General features: G+C 43.9%; 1 protein-coding gene across 2 annotated transcripts in view; it reads right to left on the minus strand.

The window, feature by feature from the left end:
• Positions 1-19,689, minus strand: part of GCKR (glucokinase regulator) — a 660,332-nt gene that overhangs the window by 100,483 nt on the left and 540,160 nt on the right. The window lies entirely within an intron of this gene.

Below are 19,689 nucleotides of genomic sequence, written 5' to 3' on the forward strand. Positions count from 1 at the left end.
TGAAACACCAGCAATAAAATGAGGTGAGAAGTCAGGTCTCGCGATGCACGAGGGATCATCTCAGACTGACAGAAAAGTTTGAAGGATGAAGACATAATGACACATTCAGATAGGAGAACGTGTTACAAGATCACCAAAAATCAACATTGAAATCTGTCAGAAAATAATCTCAAGCAGTGCTTAGGAGATAAAAGCACAACCCCCTTTTACAAATTCATCGAGAAGTGTACAATGGAAGAGACAATCAGGGTGTCTGGATCGCAGCCTGCAATTACTGGGAAAAGTTTCAGCTGAAGTTCCACACAAAACACAACTGTTTGTTTCATTCATTAGAGGTCAGTTTCCGATACTTGCAAATATATCCGTAAATGTAAAACTACAATTCAAAACAGTTCATCACATTTCATTAAACTAAATGACACCAGAAAACAATTTCCGTAAACAAAAACGAAAAAAAATCTCTTAAGGGAAACATCCTCAAAAATATATATAAATCATAAATTGACATGTTGACATCTATGTAAAAGATGTAATTTTTGAGCTAAACACTAGGGGGCAGATTCACAAGCCCCTTGCACCTCCTTGTGCCACAGTAGTGTAATTTTTTTTTACGCTAATGTGGTGTTCACGAGGAAATTTATTCTAACCATATTTACAAAGTGGCGCAATGCCAAGCGCCTTGAGATCCTCACAGGTGAGTAGCCGCGCTTTACAAATATTGGTTGATTGATTGATTGAACCCATGGTCTCAAATGTTATTATTGCTAATCCCCCCTTTCCTTCTGTCCTTCTGAAACGTGAGCAGCTTGCACTGAGCTGAAAATGACACTTTGATATTTCTATGTATTTTTTGTGCTTTCTTTATAACCTTAGGGGCCTATTTACAAGAAAGTGACGCATCAGCATTGATGTGCCACTTTTCTTGCACCCCCCCTAAAGGCACCATGGTGCACAATACCGTCAACATTTTGCGCACTATTGTGGCACTTTGCTGTACTAGTACCAACATTTTTGACGCTAGGCCAGCAAAACACAGGGAGGCCCACAGGAGATTATGGGTGCGTCATTGTAACGCCTGCCCCGTGCAGGCATTAAAAATAACACCAGAAAAGGCGCAGTGAAATCTGGTAAATTTCACTGTGCCATTTTTTCGGGACTCCCTGCGTGGGAACGCCCCCTTGGGTACATTATGCCTGGCGCAGGCATAATGTGGCGCAACGGTTTACAAAGTGGTGCAATGCATGCATTACGCCTCTTTGTAAATATGGTGCGGGCAAATTGCCTCCTTAACACCACATTAGCATAAAACCCCCTATTGAATGGGGTTTCAGAACACAGTACTTGAGATGTGGGGTGCTCCGGGATGGGGTCCACTGGTTGATGAGAGCCCCTAAAATTGTAGGAGGCTCTGTTGGTTTGCTAGTAGTCTGTGCCACTGCCCTTTCTTCTCCCTCCTCATGCTTCTAAGATGGTCTTCTCATCCACCCCATCTGTAAAACTCAAGATGAAGTCAAAACTCTGTATGTGGGTTTGGAAATATATGAAGTGAATGAGGCAGGAAGGATCTGTTGTTGCTCATTGAACCTGGACCAGACCAGCTTCAGCAGACCAACAAGTGACCAGACCAGAGCATCACATGAATGATGAGCTAACCAAAGACTGCGCACCTTTCATACTCAGAACACATGCTATTTGCACAGTCCCTGCATGTTGCGTTCTCTCTCGCTGGGAAAAGATGATCCCAGTAACAGCACTTCATCTGCCAGAGAGTTGTCTGGAAGCCCGAAGACAAACAAGAGTGAAAACTCCCTGTGGCTAGTTTGCTTGAGTTTTCAGAACACCTAAAAAATGCAGGGGTGGTTCCTCCTAGATTTTGGGGCTACCTTTGAATATGAGTGAATAGTTAGATTCATACCAGTTGCCTGAAGACTGGATACAAGCTGACCCTTTTGGAATTTTTAGTTCTTACCTCACCTTTTACTAGAAGAAGCCCTGCATATTTATGTACGAAGAGGACGGCGAGGACCACAGATAGATGCTCCCCCTAATTCTCAGGACTAGATCTGAGCTGTTGAGCTCTGCTGAAGAAGGAGATAGACTACTGGGAGAGCATAACCCGGCATTGCCAGCGTCTCTGAGCCAACCACGCCCACACTGCTTTGAGTTACATAGAATTGCTAAGTCAGACTAAGACCGGAGTAGACATCTTGTGCTTACTCAATGCACAGTAGCAGAGAGGCGGAGCTCAAAAGAACCGTACTGTCCTGTTCAAGATCCTAGCCTAGTTTATCCTCCGGAACATATCTGTAGATAGTTTGTAACTCTCATCCACTGCCAGTTCACATAGGAGTCTGCCTCCAAAGTGCTGCAGTAACATTTTTCAGAAGCGGTTTGTGCCCTAGACCTCTGGTGCTCACGAAGACTTGGTTGAACTTTACAAATAGATGGCGAAGACATGACTTACAACGGGAGACCGAGGGAGAGGAGGGGAAAAAGCAAAGGTTGCATATGGGGAGAAAGAAGGGGAAAGACAAATCCTGTCTGATTCACCAAGAATGTGGGTTATAGGTTTCCTGCTAAGATTTCCTTGAATTTATGAGTTTTAGGGAGCCCTTAAGAGTATCAGGATTAGGTATGGAAATCTACACATAAAGGAGGGACGCGCATAGTTCTACAGCTCAACGCCTACTTCTAGGGGCAGACTGCATGCATGAGTATGCTAGAATGTGCAATAGTTTTACTCATAGTGAAATAGCTTCCCTTACATCCTTCCCTGGGGAAGTAAAGGGCGTTTTTCAGAATCACACCAAAGGTGCACACTTAAGCGAGCCTTTATGGCAATAAATGAAGATATACAAATGTGGGTGAAAAACCATTGGAAAAATGTAATATGTGAATATCTATAGGATTAGAGTTTGGTAGGTAATACCTGCCTATATTGGCAATCTTCTCTTCTGCTGGGAACACCAATTTTCCCACTCATTTTTAAATTTACAAGTGCAGAACATCCACCATGCTTGCAGATTTGGCCAATCAGATGTTCTATCTGTGCTCTAAAATGTCTGCAGACCCTGAGTCTGCTTGGCAAGGTCTGACATTTATTGTTCACTTGTTGTAGGTAGATGCACAATGAGTAGACCTCATAGAAAGCTGCAATTGGAGGGGGGGGCATAATATCATAAGAGACCACACTTTAATCAACTCTGTTAATTTATAGAAAGCCTGTGTGTCTTGCTAATCAAATAATGTATCTGGTTTGTATTCAGAAGAAGGAAGCAGTTTGGTAGGATAAACATACAGCTTGAAACCTGTTGCAACCTAAATAGATATTTTTAAGTGGCATTCATTTACAAACTAAACCATATAATTTCACTGAAATACGTTTTAAAGGATGGTGAGACTTGTTAATTCAAATCAGTGATTGCATGCACAGAACAGGAGCTGCTAATGCTTAAAACAGAAACCTATATTGAGTAAGATATTCAATGAAAATCTTAGTGCAAGTAAGTTGTCTTACAACGTGTGATCTTTCACTTTGTGCAGCAAATCACATGACGAACAAGAGAGGAACAAATGTAGATTCTGATTGGAAAATATGGAGACCCTCCTGCAATCATGTCATTCATCATTTTTACACTATTGCAATTAAGTTTTGTCAAGAAGTTTCTGAGACTTGAGGTAAAATCCTCAGTTGGGCCAAGAAAGGGAAAAGACACAAAGTGCTGATGGAGTAACCTCAAACGCACCAACAGAGCAAAATGGATCAACCAACAGAACAAAATGAATGACACTGAAGAGCCCTGGCCGGGGATGCATAGGGTGGTTTTTGGTGGAGATGTGATGGAGGTTTGGATCCAAGGACATGAGTCCCTACAGGTGAGTGGTGGCCCTGTTACTGGCGAGAGCTGGTGTGGGTCACCTTGAAGGACCTTGAAAAGGATGCTGATGTACTATGAGGAGTGATACAGACGAACAATGGTGTGAGGGGGTGACCATGTTTATTAAATAACAGGTGAAGAGGATTAAATAGTTCAAGTGCAGAGATGATGGCTTCACTCAACAACCAACTGAACAAAATGCAGAGCTTGGTTGGATGTAGGTGTTTGCTTTTCTGTAGACTGAGCCACATCAACTAATGGAACAAAATGCAGAATGGTGTGAGTGAGTAAATTGGTAAGAAAGTGTTTACTTTTTCTGTAACATTACCCACATCAACCTATGGAACCACCTTGAAAATGGAGTAGATCAGTCAGTGTTTACTTTTCTATAACACAGTCCACAGCAATTATGGAGCAAAACTGAGATTGAAATATGTGAGTATTTACCTTTCTGTAGCATGAACCACAAAAGCCAATGAAAAGGAATGAAGAATGAGTAAGTGAGCCAGACACTCCACTATTTATTTATTTTCTGGAGGATGAGTCACATCAATCAATGGAACAACAGGTAAGTGAGTATTTTTCTGGTTCATGAGGCGCATTTACCAAAGGAGCAACGTGGAGACGGGAGTGACTCACTGAGAGAGAGGGTGGCTGTTCACTTTTCTCGAGCATGGACCAATAGCAGTCTACGAAACAACAGAGACAGACCCTCATTACGACACTGGGGGTCTTTAGGCCGCCAGGGCCGCGGTGGTGGTCGGATCGCCGCCAATGTGGTGGTCCGACATCCACAATTATGACTGTGGCGGTTGCACCACGGTCGGACCACGAGCACCGAGGGGCTTGCGGTCCTGATCCGCCAGGGCAGCACTGCAGGCAGCACTGCCCAGCTCTTACATGGCGGTAACACTGCCATGTAAAGGCTAGCAGAGATGGGGTGAAGGGCCCCCATGGCCAGCTCCGTCACACTTTTCACTGTCTGCTTTGCAGACAGTGAAAAGCAAGATGGGTGCTGGTGCACCCTACGCACCTCAACGATGCCGCCGGCTCAATTATGAGCCAGTGTCAATGTTGTGGGGTGTTTTCTGGTGGGCCAGCGGGAAACTCCTAGTAGGGGCCCGGGAAGGGGAACGCACTGGCGGTAACCCGACCGCAGGAGTTTGGCGGGAGGCCTTTTCCGCCTGCCAAACTCGTAATCAGGGCCATAGTCTATGAATGTTCACTTTACTTGGAACATCTCTGCCACTCAAACTGTGTCTAAGGCTAAATGTGGAATGTTCCCTAAACGTTCTCAAGATGCATCATGGCCGAAGCCGCAATAGTCCACTGAAATCAACTCTAGTTAAGGTGAAGCTGTTATTCTATGTGTAACAAAAAGGTGCTGTACAGATGTCAATTCTGGAAGACTGGACCAACAAAGAATCTTATCTCATAAGTTTAGATCATTATTAGACAAAAAAACAACACATTGCTACGGAATAGGAGATTTGCAGTTAGGTAGAGGGCAACACCAGGTGCTTGTGAATGAAAATATTTAGAACCCGCACCAAATACTCTGCTTACTCACCATCAAGTTCCCGGCTACTGGTGGCCACGCGCTCTATCAAGCCTGAGACTTCTTGTGACAAGTAAATGCATATGCACACTGTAGCAATGTTCTGGAATCAACAAACATCCCAAGTGTACTATGGGTAATAAAACTTTTGAAGAGGATGACCCTCAATAAATTGAAAAAAGTCCCTAGGTCACCTGCGGACAATTAAAGATTGCCATAGAATTTTGGGGTCCTTGGCCATGATATTCTCTTTGCTTACCTACTTTTTTTAAGTAAAAAAAACACTATTTATTAAATTTTTATTCTGAAGCATGCAGGAAAGTGTCATTTTTTGCCCCACTTTGATTTAAGTGTTTTTCTTCCTGTTTTTCAGAAGATGTTGCTAGGATGCTTCTTGAGGACACATATGAAAGAAAGCCCCTGAAGATAAGTGCTTGTGGTTTGTGCTAAGTTCCATGAGTTGTCCATTATTTGAATTTCTCTAGTTTTAGGGTTTTCTAGGCAAGAAAACACAGGGTTTGGTGCTGTTGATGTTAGTGTCGGCCACTGCGGAAGTTGGACGGCTAGAACACAGAGGTCCAAATATAGGAGTTCTCACACAAAATCATTGCCTTCACTTGAGCGTTTCATTTGAGGGAGCTGTGCACCGTGGACAATGACCCTCGTAGGATCAGGCAGTAGATTGCCTAACTTGCTAATGAACACTGAACTGATTTGAGGCTCATCAGTTTGGGGTTATAAAGAGAAACAATTATAATGGATGAACATGTTCAGTGGAAACATACAGCTGCTAGAAAGAGCAGGCCCTAGGGAGGATCCTTGTACAAGCCAGATGAACGTATGCTTTTCCCACGTAGGATGCGCATATGCAAAATCCAATTCAATAGGATAATCGGTGTATTCAAATTTGAACCATTCATGGACTCAAACATGATTTACCAAATCAATATTGATCTCAGATTTGGAGTTTGGGCAAAATAGAAAGATACCCATCAAGACATCAGGACCATCTTTGTATGGGTCTTTGTGTTTACGTCACAGGATCCTCCTACAGGGGACTAGGAGTCTTAAAAGGCAGTTTCTTGGTGTTATATTGCTGTAAGGGTTATGTCGAATGGAGCAGATCGTTTTGACATACGGGGAAAAGCAAGTCTTCTCGACCTAATGCTCAGCTGATCTTCTACGGCTCTGAGTATTCCGAGCTGAGTGTTCCTCAGCAGATCCTACTGTAAATCCACATGACCTCCGCTTGCACCTATCTTACTTTAGCAACTCAGAATTTATGAGTAAAGAATGAACATGTGCAAAGATAGCTCTTAGCAGAAGATTTATCATCCTGACCAGGTATTGTTTTACTGATGGACTGCTTTAAAGAAATTAAGATAGAAGGAAATCTGTATGTGGATATTGAATATTCAAAGGCTGATATTTGGGTTTTGATACTAAAGAATGGATTATTCGATTTGAACCTTTTAAATATTTTTCCAAATGGACCTCACCCAATGCCCATCCAAATCTAGCTTCACGTCTCTTGCATACTGTGAACTCTGGCCCTTAGTCCATAGTCAATGGCTCAGAATGACCCAAGTTTTGAGACTGAGTAACCTGTCCTCGTTTAACAGTGCGCATGCACTAAGGTGGCCCCTGGGCCCCTTTATCAGATCCTTGAAAAGAGACTATTTTGCAGCAGACCCGAGGTCTGCCAGCGCGAGAACAGAGGTAGGGAATGAGTGCCACAATGGTGCACCTATTACCACTGAATAAACACCTGCCTTTTCAGGTCTATCTGCACAAACAAGAGGGTTGTATTAAATGCTTGGGTGGGCTGTGACTGCTGCATCTAAACTGACATACTGTGCAATTTCCACCTGTTTTCCCCTTTCTCTTAGAACCTTATCATTGGCTGAAAAGAAATCCTTCAAATTGTGATTACTCTGGTTATTTTTTAACTTGTACTTTTCAAAGAGCAACCATTAGGCTGACCTTTGACAACAAACATTCTACTGACGAAAGCAAGGGACACAATGTTTGCAAGCCTGCGGTTTATGGTCAAGGATATGAACAAAATAAGAGAATAACGCAATGAAACAGTGAATGACGTCCCTCCGCCTCCCAGGCCCAAAAACACACCCGGCTAATGAAATAAATAATATGTAAACTTCAGCCACAAAAATTACTCTGAGTTAAACCCCTCTTGACAAGTAACATGTGACCTGCAACTCCCATGTTTGAATCAAAGCAAGCTCACTCAGCCTTTCATTCTTCTGAAGTTGATAAAATTATTATACATTGGACAAGTGCGCAATAGCAAAATGCTGCATTTTGATTGGCTCCTGGCTGGTCAGTATCTGAATGATTGAGAGAAACGGGGGTCGGGCTCATACATTATACATCTTGACTCTTTCTACACCTTGGTTGCATAAAACATATTTTAAGAAAGTTGGATACTGGAGAATTAACTGCAAAACCATAAAACAATGACAGGATCAACATGAAGCACATCAATATTCCATGTAAACTTCCACCCAATATAGTGCCATGAAAAAAATATGTTTGCTGAATGGCCTGTAATGTATCTATTTTGGGAGGGAATATCTCGCAAAATTAGTGAAATATGAAATAGAGAATTGGAACATCTGCTTTGATTATAATTGGGCGCAACTGGTTACGCTAATCCCTGTTGGGACAACAGCCGTATGTATAAATTGCCTGGCATTTCTGAGTAAATCTCCTCCATCCGCAACTCTCTGAATAAATGAATGAAAAGATTTCTAAAGCGCAAACAAATACCTGAAGGTGTCTAGGCGCTAAGCAGGAGTCAAGGAAGTAGGAGAAACAGCACAGAGAAAAGTCCTATCCTTTGGCTAAAGGAGCTCAAACTGCACTACAATCACCAGGATACTCTCCATATTTACCCACATAAAAAGCAATCAATGGTGGTGTATGCTGCAAAGTTTGACTTGATTTACTGATAGTGTATTTTATACTTTCATTTTACAGATTTTCTTCTTACTTCCCAGTTAACAAAATCTGTATTTAAAAATGTAGATTTTTAGAATAAACTATAAAACCAGGAATGCATGTGAAGGCCCCTAATTACCAAACAAAGGGCCAGATGTATCAAGAATGCCTTTTGCGAGTCGGAAATAGCAATTTTTAAGAAATTGTTATTTATGATTCGCAAAATGCAATGTATCACATTTGCGATTCGGTAATAGCGATTATTTAAAAATCGCAAATGCTATTACCGAATCGCAAATTGCAATACCGGCCACATTCGCACCTTTGGGCCTATAGGCCCATATTTGCGAATTTTTTGCATTTCCAAAATTGCAATTTCTTAACATGAAATCGCAATTTTGGAAATGCAAAACCCCAGGGTGCTGGAGGCCTAAGGCCCCCTCTGCTGCACCCCAAAAAGTGTTTTAGGACATGTAAGGTGCACACATGACAAAAGGGCATGTGTGCTTTACATGTAAATTTTCAAAATGCATTTTAAATGCATTTTTACATTTTGCACATGGTTCCCACCAAGTTCAACTTGATGATAATAGCGATTCCTAAATGCCCAATTCGCATTAAGGAATTGCTTCTTACATGTGCTTTAGAAATCGCGAATAAGGAATTCTTATTTGCGATTTCTTATTTAGAGAGTCGCAATTTGCGACTCCGTAAACAGGGTCGCAATTATATTTTAGCGATTCTTTAAAATTCCTTTCAGATTGCCTTTAATACATTCTGAAATGGCTTTTTGCATTCGCACCGTTTGCGAATGCAAAGAGCTTTGATACATTTGGCCCAAAATGAGCAGATGTAGCTTCCATGTAAAATTCCACCCATAATCGAACCACAAAAAAAGCTTATAAAATAATTGGGTAACCTCATGGGCATTCTTCTTTGATGCGCATACATATCTGAATACTAAGTGATTTAAAAGCTGCACAAATGCTCATGCAAGTCCAGGCAAATGTATATTTCCATGCATACTTGTCCTTCCCACACCTGAGCTGCACTTGTCAGACAGTCTGCAGCAGTAAGCAGAGAGCACTGGTCCTAAGATCAGTCCCTGCTTACTTCAGGAGTGGAACACTTTCATGGAGATAATACAGGTCCCATCAATCTAATGCCTCTGATCACTTTAGAAATCCAGCCAGAGAGAATACACAAAGCAGTCTGAGTTCTCGTTGACTATGTGGGAACAGTAAACTATATTCAAGAGAAAAATAGAAATAATAGGAAGACCGCCCCAAAAAAGAGGCCCTGGAGGGGCATTTATGGACCCTACTTCACAGGTGTAAATGGTCCTGCTAACTGGCAAGGACCTCATCCCAGCCGTAAAACTTAAGAAATCGAAAAGGTATAAATAAAGAATCATTTTCAGGACTACCAATGAAGCAGATATGTGATTAGAGCCACATTTACAGATATGCACTGCGTCCCCAGAGCTGGCCGACAATGGGATGCCTAGCCCCAGTGCAGGCACACTTGCCCCCAGGTGCAAGCGTGCCTGCGTTGCATGTAGGACGCCCCTTCCTGCACAAAAACAATCCTCTGAGGCAGAATGCACCACACATAAAAAGAGGAAAAATCAAGATACTTCTCTTCGTCATGCCTCATCTGGGAAGGCGTAGGTTTTTGGCACATTCCCAGGTCTGCCACTTGTTGTAAATCTGGCAATGTGTCAGAATCCATGGATGCCGCATTCCAACACCAATGCAACATCCATGAAAACGCCTCCCTGGCGCAGAGTAATGCAACACAGCGATTTGCGCTGTGTTGCATTAACCGAGATTTATGAAGCCAGTCAGGGCCACGCAAGGTGGCCTTGCTTGGCTTCATAACTCTCATTTTTCAGTTGCGTCACTTTTGCACCACCCTGTCTTGTGCAGAAGCGATGCAAAGGGGCTCATTAATATGCCGCCAAATGCACTGATCAACACAGCAGCATCATTGTATGTCAATTACATAGAGTGTGAGGCCTTCAATATGTTGGAAGCACCAAACATCAGTTGAAAACCGTCAGACAAAAAAACACTCTAAACAAAGCATTTTTACATGGAACATGTCAGACCAGAATATAATGTGAAACACGCTGCATCATGAGATGATGAACTGTGGAAAGCAAACTCAACAAAAACATGGATCTGCATACGTATTTAACTAGATGACTCCTCGTGCACTCCTTTGAACGCACTGAAGCACAATGGTTGATGCATTCTGACATATTAAGTGGATTGCGCCACTTTGCAGAAACTTTGGTGTCAGAGACTTTAGGGAAACGCTTACAATCATTAAGTCTGACAATCGTCAATTTGTGGTTTTTGCAGTCTCGCGGTTCCTAATGGCGATGCGGAGGATCAGGTCAAGAGCTTCATAAAAAAGGCAGATGCACATTGCTCGCTAGCTAGTTTGGTTTTAATTTGGTTCTTACGCTTTTTTTAAATAATCACTCCTATGTTATTTTACTGCATTTATAATTTTATTCTTAATTTTATATGATTGTATATTTTTGACCATTGATGGCGAAGATTCGCCAAATAAAGAGAATTTGTTGTTAATGACATTTTCAATTCCTTCACAGGGCAGATCCTTTAGTACATGAGTCAAGCAAGGAACAAGAGCTATTGGTTTCCCAGACTTTAAAAAAAAAACATAGCACTACTATTAGCTTCTAACAAACTCATTAATTACATGATCATATGCTTACATAGCCATTTTCACTCGCTTATATAAGGCCAAGATAATAAACTGCATTATTTCTCATTATTTGCCTAATAAAGGAAAGTAAGACAATATTTGTTTTTCTGACTAGGGACAAAGAGCCATGACACATGGGAAACGTATAGGAGAATAGATCCCTTGTTCACATGTCCTTCAATTCATGTCCCTTAAGCTGAATCCCAGAGTTTCTTTATCCTCTCAATATATTGAGTTAATTTTTATTAAGACAAGAACACCTTGGAGTAAACAGTTCTGATAAAGCACAAAATAACTGCCAACAAAATTATTGAGTTTTCATTTTTCTTTATTTTTGCTAAATGTTGTTATGTATGAATTACCATTGTTCCTTTAAATACCTCAGGAAGGAATATAAACTCTCCTAAAATGGTGCTGTCTTAAATATTTTACTAAGATAAATGTCAGACATTGATAGCTGACCTGTGCAAAGACTGATGACCCAGCATAGACGTCAAAAGGCAACATCATGCGATCACCATCTTTAAATCCACTCCCATCAGCTATCCAAGATACAGACTGATGCAGGAGAAGATGCCGATTTTCCTACATACCACTGAGATTAAAGATTGTAGTGGATATATTGATTCTAGAGTTTTCTACATTGATGGATTTTCTTGTTGCTATCTTTTTCTATCTTTTGCTAATTTGATTCTCTTACAGAGGCATAAAGTAAATTTATGAAATATGTGCCTATAACATGATGTTATTGCAAACAAATCTAAAGTGGTAACAAAAAAATACCCAATGCAATACAATTTGTATTTCTTACTTTCTCTTTCTCTTTCTGAATGCACATTGGGTTCTTTAATTTAACAGGGTTTCCCCACAGTCTGGCTTTTATGTCCAGAGATTTTTAGGTCACTTGTGTTAAGAATTATCAATTGTGATAAAAAATTTAACAGTCCAAATAAGAACTGGAGGCAGTATTACCCATTCTAAGAACCTAGGTTTCTCTACATGAATTTTCTTACACTGATTGCAAGGGTATTTTCTTTAACCAGATTCACCTTTTTTGTCACCTTACTCAAAATCAACACATAGAAATGGTCTTATTAGTTTCCATATGGCCAGCCTATTAAGGTCTTTTTATGGTGAGGATTTGTCCACCAATTTCCTGAACCCACCTTCAGCCATGTCTGTTATATGCTGATTATATTGTCTTATTTTATTTATCTATATCAGCCTTCAAAGACACTTAGAGATAAATGATTGTTATAATAAGGTAAAATTCTGGTCAATGAATACGAACTAAACAAAAAGAATGGCAATTGCTCCAAAGAGCAAAGGATGTCGTAAATCTAGTTAATGGTATACAGTAGAGCTAAAACATGGCTATTTGGGCGTTGTACTATTTAACGTTGTACTTGTATTTGGGCGTTGTACTATTTAACAACCTAAAAGGTGGTGTGCACCTTGGTTGAGTAAATTTGGATTGATACTGGATTCCCTGGACACCAGGAACACTGGTGCCCTTACAAACTCTAATTTAAATTTACTCACTAAGATCCAACATTTCAACCAGGTTTGTTAAAAAAAAACAGAGATTGTCTTTACTAGTGGCAACTATTCATGAATTTAAAATGCAATACAACACGGAATAGATCACTGAGCCCAATTTATTTAAGAATACATTTAATTAGTTTCAATAAAGAACATTTAACTGTCAAGTTAACTTTGGAAGTGGGTGTCTTGGAATTGAGAGGATCCTGTACTTGGTACGGACAGATCTTCCTTTTGTCATTGGCGGTCAGCTTCTTCACTTTTAAGCTCTGTGGGCAGGGTCTATATAACCCTTTGGTTCCTCTATAGAGAATTTTCATAAAGACTGTTAGAAATGGGGTCTCTGGTTGTCAGTCAGTTGCACTCTGTCCAAGCAGGGACCCTCACTCTAGTCAGGGCAATGGAGATACACACTTAAGGTAACCCCTGGTCACCCCCTTGGTAGCTTGGCACAAGCAGTCAGGCTTATCTCAAAGGCAATGTGTAAAGTATTTGCACCAACACACACAGTAATACAGTGAAAACACTATAAAATGGACACCACACCAGTTTAGGAAAATAGTCAATATTCATCTAAATTAAACAAGACCAAAACAACAAAAATCCAACATACACAAGTAAAGTTATGAACTTTTAAGTTAAAAAGAGTCTTACTCCATAGAAAACAATTGATGCGTTGATGTTACACAAAGTACCTGGTTTGAGTCAAAAATAAAGCCTCACGGGTGAGCGTGTATTGGAAAAGTCAGCGATTCGTCGATTCCTTACTTGCAAGTGAGGCTGTGCGTCATTTCTTCTCCAGTTGGGTAGGCAATGGCTCCCTGACACTGGTCCCTCTGCCCAGGGTTGGCACCTTTAGGCTGGGCAGGGGTCAGGGGCGGGGCAGCCCTCCCCCTGACCCTTCTTTTGGGGCTCTGCACCCTCCTCCCACTGAGCAGTACCCCCAGAAGACAACATGGTAGGGGCACTGTTAGAAGTTGCTCCTCCCTACAGGTCAAAGGGCACACCCTGAACCTGGCTCTTCAACCCAGGGTCTGTACCCTTGGATTGAACAGGGGTCAGAGGTGAGTCTCTCCCTCCCCTGCCCCACTCCCAGAGTTCTTCACCCCCCACGCGGAGAGTACACCTACAATTCACACCGGGGTGTGACTAGGCAAACTGTCCCCATCAGGTCGAGTTTATCCCCTGCACCTGACCCTCCATCCTAGGATCTGTACCCTCAGACTGGACCACTGCCTGGCAATCCAGGTCTTCCTGGGGAGTGTTCCTACCCCCCAAGTGGAACACCTTCTTCAGGGGTTGCACAAGAGTCTGCCTGGCACTGGTCTCCTGACCCCTGCCCAATTGGCAGGGCATGAAGCCCCCCAAACCAGAGGTGGTATCACCAGGGTCATTCCTGGGGAGCTCTGCCCTCAGAGCTGACCCCTGGCCCTCCAGTTTCTCTATTGGGGACTGTCTCTCCTCCTCACCCCTTTCTCTGGACTTCTGCATCCCCCACTAGGAGTGGTATTGCCAGACACCAGAACTGGTGGGACGCTGGCGATTGCCGATCCCTCAAGTTCTCCTGACACTATGGGGTTCCCCTCAGCAGATGGCCTTATGGTAGAGGCTAGGCTCCTCTCCTGGTGTTCCCTCATGGAACTCTCCAGGATCTAGGATTGGATCTCGTGCATCCTGGGACTCAGCCCACCCCATTCCCTCTCCTTTGAGACTGGACATAAGATCCCTCGTCCATCCCACTACACTGGGACCTACCTGGGTCACTGCCAGCCTTCCCCATCTCACCATGTTGGGAAATACCTAAGCCACTCCATTCAGGAGCACCCACAAATGCCTCTTCAGACCCTCTGGTACTCACCCAGAGGTCTACCTCCAGTGCAGGTTCCCTGGGGTCAGAGACCTCACACTCCACCTAGTGTTGGCGTAACTCTGGAAAACAAGGACTGGGCATATGCTCTCCAGCAATCATATCACACAGCTCCTCACATGGGTTAAACAAACTACCCTCCACCTCACCATCCAGTGCCTTAGAAAAGTACCCCACATCACCCTCCTGAGACTGGTGGGACAGTATCTGACTGTCCCTGACACTCAACCCACACTCTTTTGGGATGTCTCCATACCTCACATCTAGGACCTCTACCTGGGGGGAACCCCTCTCCCTGTCACTCTAACCTAGAGCCAGTAGAGTGTCTGCCATACCACTAGGAATATGACTCCCCATGCCAGTTCCCCAATTCCTCTCAGGGCCCTGCATGCCACTGAAGCAACCTCATACCCCTGAACCTCCTGGTGTGTGTCATCTCCCTCCTTCAAGTTGGGCATGAAGTCTCTGGGCATGTGCCCTTCTTCAGTACTGAACATAAGACGTTTCCTGCCACCATCTGAACTGGACTCAGGCCTCATAGCTTCCAGCTTGAGCTCTCCACAGCTCAATTCATGAGCTACAAACATTTATTTTTCCTTGGCTAAGGCTCTCTCAGTCTCAGTTCTCTCAACCTCTTCATCCAGCTCTCTCATCCACTGCTCCTTAGCTAGGACCCATCCATCTCTCTCTGGTTCCCTTTCAGGGTCACTGCCCTCCTCATCAGAGTAGTCTTCCTCCTCATAGTCATCTGGTATGGTTGCTTCGCAGCGTATCATCTCATACTGAAACAGGGCTGTCTCAAGTACCCACCTTAGAGACCATCTCTTCACAGCCAGCCCCCTTTCCTTGCAGACAACCTTTAGCTCCTTCATTGTATATATGTACAGGTGCCAGAAGTTGATTTCCATTCTGCCATGGCCTCACAGGTGTAACAACTAACCAGAGTCGGAAATATCAATAATAAACCAGATGGACACCAGAGGACAAAAGAGAAAAAACAGTATGTGGTCACATAATGGTCTGCACTGAAAACAGTAGTGTACACCAATCGCTGTATGTCAAGTACAAATACAAGTCCTATCCCAAATGCTGATCACCAGTGTTAGAAATGGGGTCTCAGGTTGGCACTCAGTTTGTACTCTGTCCAAGCAGAGACCCTCACTCTAGTCAGGGCAATGGAGATACACACTTAAGATAACCCTTGCTCACCCCCTTGGGAGCTTGGCACAAGCAGTCAGGCTTATCTCAAAGGCAATGTGTAGGATATTTGTACTCACACAGTAATACAGTGAAAACACTACAAAATGAACACCACACCAGTTTAGGAAAATAGCCAATATGTATCTAAATCAATCAAGACCAAAACAACAAACATACAACATACACAAGTAAAGCTATGAACTTTTAAGTTAAAAAAAGTCTTACTCCATAGAAAACGGGCAAGAGTGCGTTGGAAAAGTCAGCAATGCGTCGATTCCTAACTTGCAAGTGAGGCCATGCGTCATTTCTTCTCCGGTTGGGTAGGAGATGCGTCCTTTTTCTCTCCTGCAAGAGTGCGGTGCGTCCATTTCCCGGATGGGCACCTCGGATCCGGGCAGGTTCACGTTGACTTTGGCACCCAAGGAAGATACGTGCGAAATCCGGCAGCACAATGACAAGAATCCGCACTGCGTGGGGTTTGCGCCATTTTTAGCAGTTGCATGCAGGTGTTGTGTCGCTTCTCCAGCCGCAATAAAGCTGATGTGTCGATTTCCCAGCTGCGATGCAGGTGGTCCATTGATTTTTCAGTCGGGGTGCAGGCGGTGCGCAGTTTTTACAGCTGTGTTGCAGGTGGTTTGTCGAAATGTTCCCTGCACGGCTCCTGTGCGTGGATTTCCGCCTTGATGCCACCAGCTTCACCTTTCAAGGGCCCAGGGACTGGATAGGGTACCACTTGGTAGGGTAGGAGTCTCAGCAGAGAGTCCAGGTGCTGGCAGAGAAAATCTTTGATGGGCCTGAGACTTCAAAACAGAAGGCAAGCTCAGTTCAAGCCCTTGGAGACACTTCACAAGCAGGAATATACCACAAAGTCCAGTCTTTGTCCTCTTTCAGGCAGAAGCAGCAACTGCAGGCCAATTTAGCAAAGCACAGGCAAAGAGGTAGTACTCCTCCTCCAACTCTTCTCCTCGGCAGAGGTTCCTCGTGGTTCCAGAAGTAATCTATAAATCTGGGGTTTTGGGTCCACTACTTATACCCCTTTCTGCCTTTGAAGTTGCCAAACTTCAAAGGAAAGTCTCTGTTGTTCACAAGATCCTGCATTGCCCAGGCCTGACTCCAGACACACATCAGGGGTTTGGAGACCGCATTGTGTGAGGGCAGGCACAGTCCATTCAGGTGTAAGTGTCAGCTCCTCCCTCCCCACTCTAGCCCAGGAGACTCATCAGGATATGCAGGCTACACCCCATCTCCCTTTGTGTCACTGTCTAAGGGGAATTCACACCAGCCAAACTGTCAGTCTGACCCAAACGAGGAATACACAAGCAGGCAGAGGCACAGAATGGTTAAGCAAGAAAATGGCCACTTTCTAAAACCTTCATGATTGATTCGAGCACGTGGGAGTTTACATATCTGTGGTGAAATTACATTGTCCTTTCTTTTTACTGGAGTAACTGACTAGCTTTGGATGTGCCAGACGAAAAGGATTAAGCAGTGCTGTTCTAGGAAGTTGATGTTGAAAGCAAAAATTATTGTGATTTGATTCACTTTGACACATTGTCCTGAGGATGGTCTCAAGGACGTCGACCTTGTAGTCTCCATGGCGCAATTTTTTGCATGAGCTGCTGGAGTTCATTAGGAGTGATTTCTGATTATTTGAAAGACTGCATATAGGACTCAAACCTTTTGTGGTTGGAGAGTCATTGTCCTGAGGATGGCCTCAATGACGTCGACCTTGTAGTCTCCACGGCGCAATTCTTTGCATGAGCTGCTGGAGTTCATTAGGAGTGATTTCTGATTATTTGAAAGACTGCATATAGGACTCAAACCTTTTGTGGTTGGAGAGTCAGGAGGATTGGAGCTCTCCTTCTGTCCCTTGGATTAAAAGGGAATGTGGACTAGAGGGGTCACCAGTGTATTTCTACATAAAACACTAAAAATTCTCTTTGTTGCTTTGCTATATTGATGGATATAGTATTAGTGAATATATAAAAATGTGTCATTGTCCCAGAAACGAATTACATGCTGTTTGCAGATTTATTCATTTATGGAATTTTGTCTATGGTCAATTACAACATTAATAGGATTTAATATTGTTGAAATATTTGTATGCAAATGATTCCTCCATGAACATTGGGTGCTTTACAATTTAGATTACCCAGTTCTGTGGGGAATTTTGAGTTACCCTGTTTATTTGTAACACTTTCTAAAAGTAGCATTTTCAAACTGACAATCAAAAAAACAACTTTACAAAAATATGTATTTTTAAATTGTGAGTTCAGAGACCCCAAATCCACATCTCTGGCTGCCCCAATGGGAAACTGCACCTAAAAGATATTTCATTGCAGTCCCCATGTTAACCTATGAGAGAGATAGGCCCTACAACAGTGAAAACCGACTTTGGCAGTATGTCACTGTTAGGACATGTAAAACGCATCAGTACATGCCCCACCTTTAACATACACTGCACCCTGCCCATGGGGCTACCTATGTCCTACCTTAGGGGTGCCCTACATGTATGAAAAGGGAAGGTTTGGGCTTGCCAGGTTGAATTGGCAGTTTTAAATAGCACACACAGACTGTGTAGTGGCAGGTCTGAGCCATGTTTACATGGTTACTCATGTGGGTGGCACAACCAGTGCTGCAGGTCCATTAGTAGCATTTGATTTACAGGCCCTGTGTACCTCTAGTGCATGTTACTAGGGACTTACTAGTAAATCAGATATGCCAATCATGGATAAACCAATCACCAATACAATTTACACAGAGAGCACTTGCACTTTAGCATTGGTTAGCAGTGGTAAAGTGCCCAGAGTCTTAAAGCCAACACAAACTGCTCAGAAAAAATAGGAGGAGGTGGCAAAAGGTTTGGGGATGACCCTGCAAAAAGGACCAGGTCCAACACAACCCCCCCACCAGCCTAAAGCCAGTGGAGACCAATCAATACCTTGATGGACTTCACTGATTGGGGTGACAGAACAGGGACCCAGGCCCACAACAGCAGGGGCATGTTCCAGTTCCACGCCTTCCTGATTCCAGTTGGATCCCCCTGTCCATACTCTCAGGGCCCACTAAGCTAACCCATGGGGGGCCCCTCTCCTCACCTGCAGATACCATCTGTGCAGCACCTAACCTTACTTTGCTCACAGATGTAATGTATCCCAGTGGGCGGACAGTACCACCATGGCCAACACAGTGGTGTAGCCCGCACCACCCATGAGGAGTGACTCCTGCCAACCCCCCCCCTCCCACCGGAGCAACTCTGTCCACCACTGTGGCCACTGACAGCTGTCAGGGATGGGAGCCATGCCCCAGTCCTTTCAGGGCTACCCAGCCACTGCAACGTCTGAGAGTGGGGGGCAGTAGCCCCAGGTGCCTGGCACTCTTTGTCCACTCTTCCTTCCACCACCAGGTCAGGAATGGCAGCCTGACACTGTTCCTTCCTCTGGGGCTCTGTACCTTCCCCCTTGGACTGGTACCCCCAGAGTCCAGAATTGTCAGAGCGCTTGTCGAAGCAGTCCTGCACAATTCTCCCACCAGTGCAGGGATGTTAACATGCAACTGGTCTTCCAACCTGGGGTCTGTTCCCTCAGGTTGGACCAGGGTCAGGGGTGAGGCTTCCCTCCCCATATCCCTCCTTCCTGGGTCATGCACCTTCCCACTAAGAGTGCCCCCCCCCCAGAATCCAGAATTGTCAGGGTGCTTGAAGAAGCAGTCCTTCACAATTCTCCCACCAGTGCAGGGATGGCTCCCTGACCCTGGTCTCTCTGCCCAGGGTCTGCACCGTTAGGCTGGTTAGGGGTCTGGGATGAGGCAGCCCTCCCCCTGCCCCTTCTTTTGGGGCTCTGAAGTCTCCCGCCCAGAGTGTTACCCCAGAAGACAACATAGTAGGGGCACTGTTACCAGTTGCCCCTCCCTCCAGGTCAGGGGAGGCCACCCTGAACCTGGCCCTT

The sequence above is a fragment of the Pleurodeles waltl genome, chromosome 5, assembly GCF_031143425.1.
Source record: "Pleurodeles waltl isolate 20211129_DDA chromosome 5, aPleWal1.hap1.20221129, whole genome shotgun sequence".
Taxonomy (NCBI): domain Eukaryota; kingdom Metazoa; phylum Chordata; class Amphibia; order Caudata; family Salamandridae; genus Pleurodeles; species Pleurodeles waltl.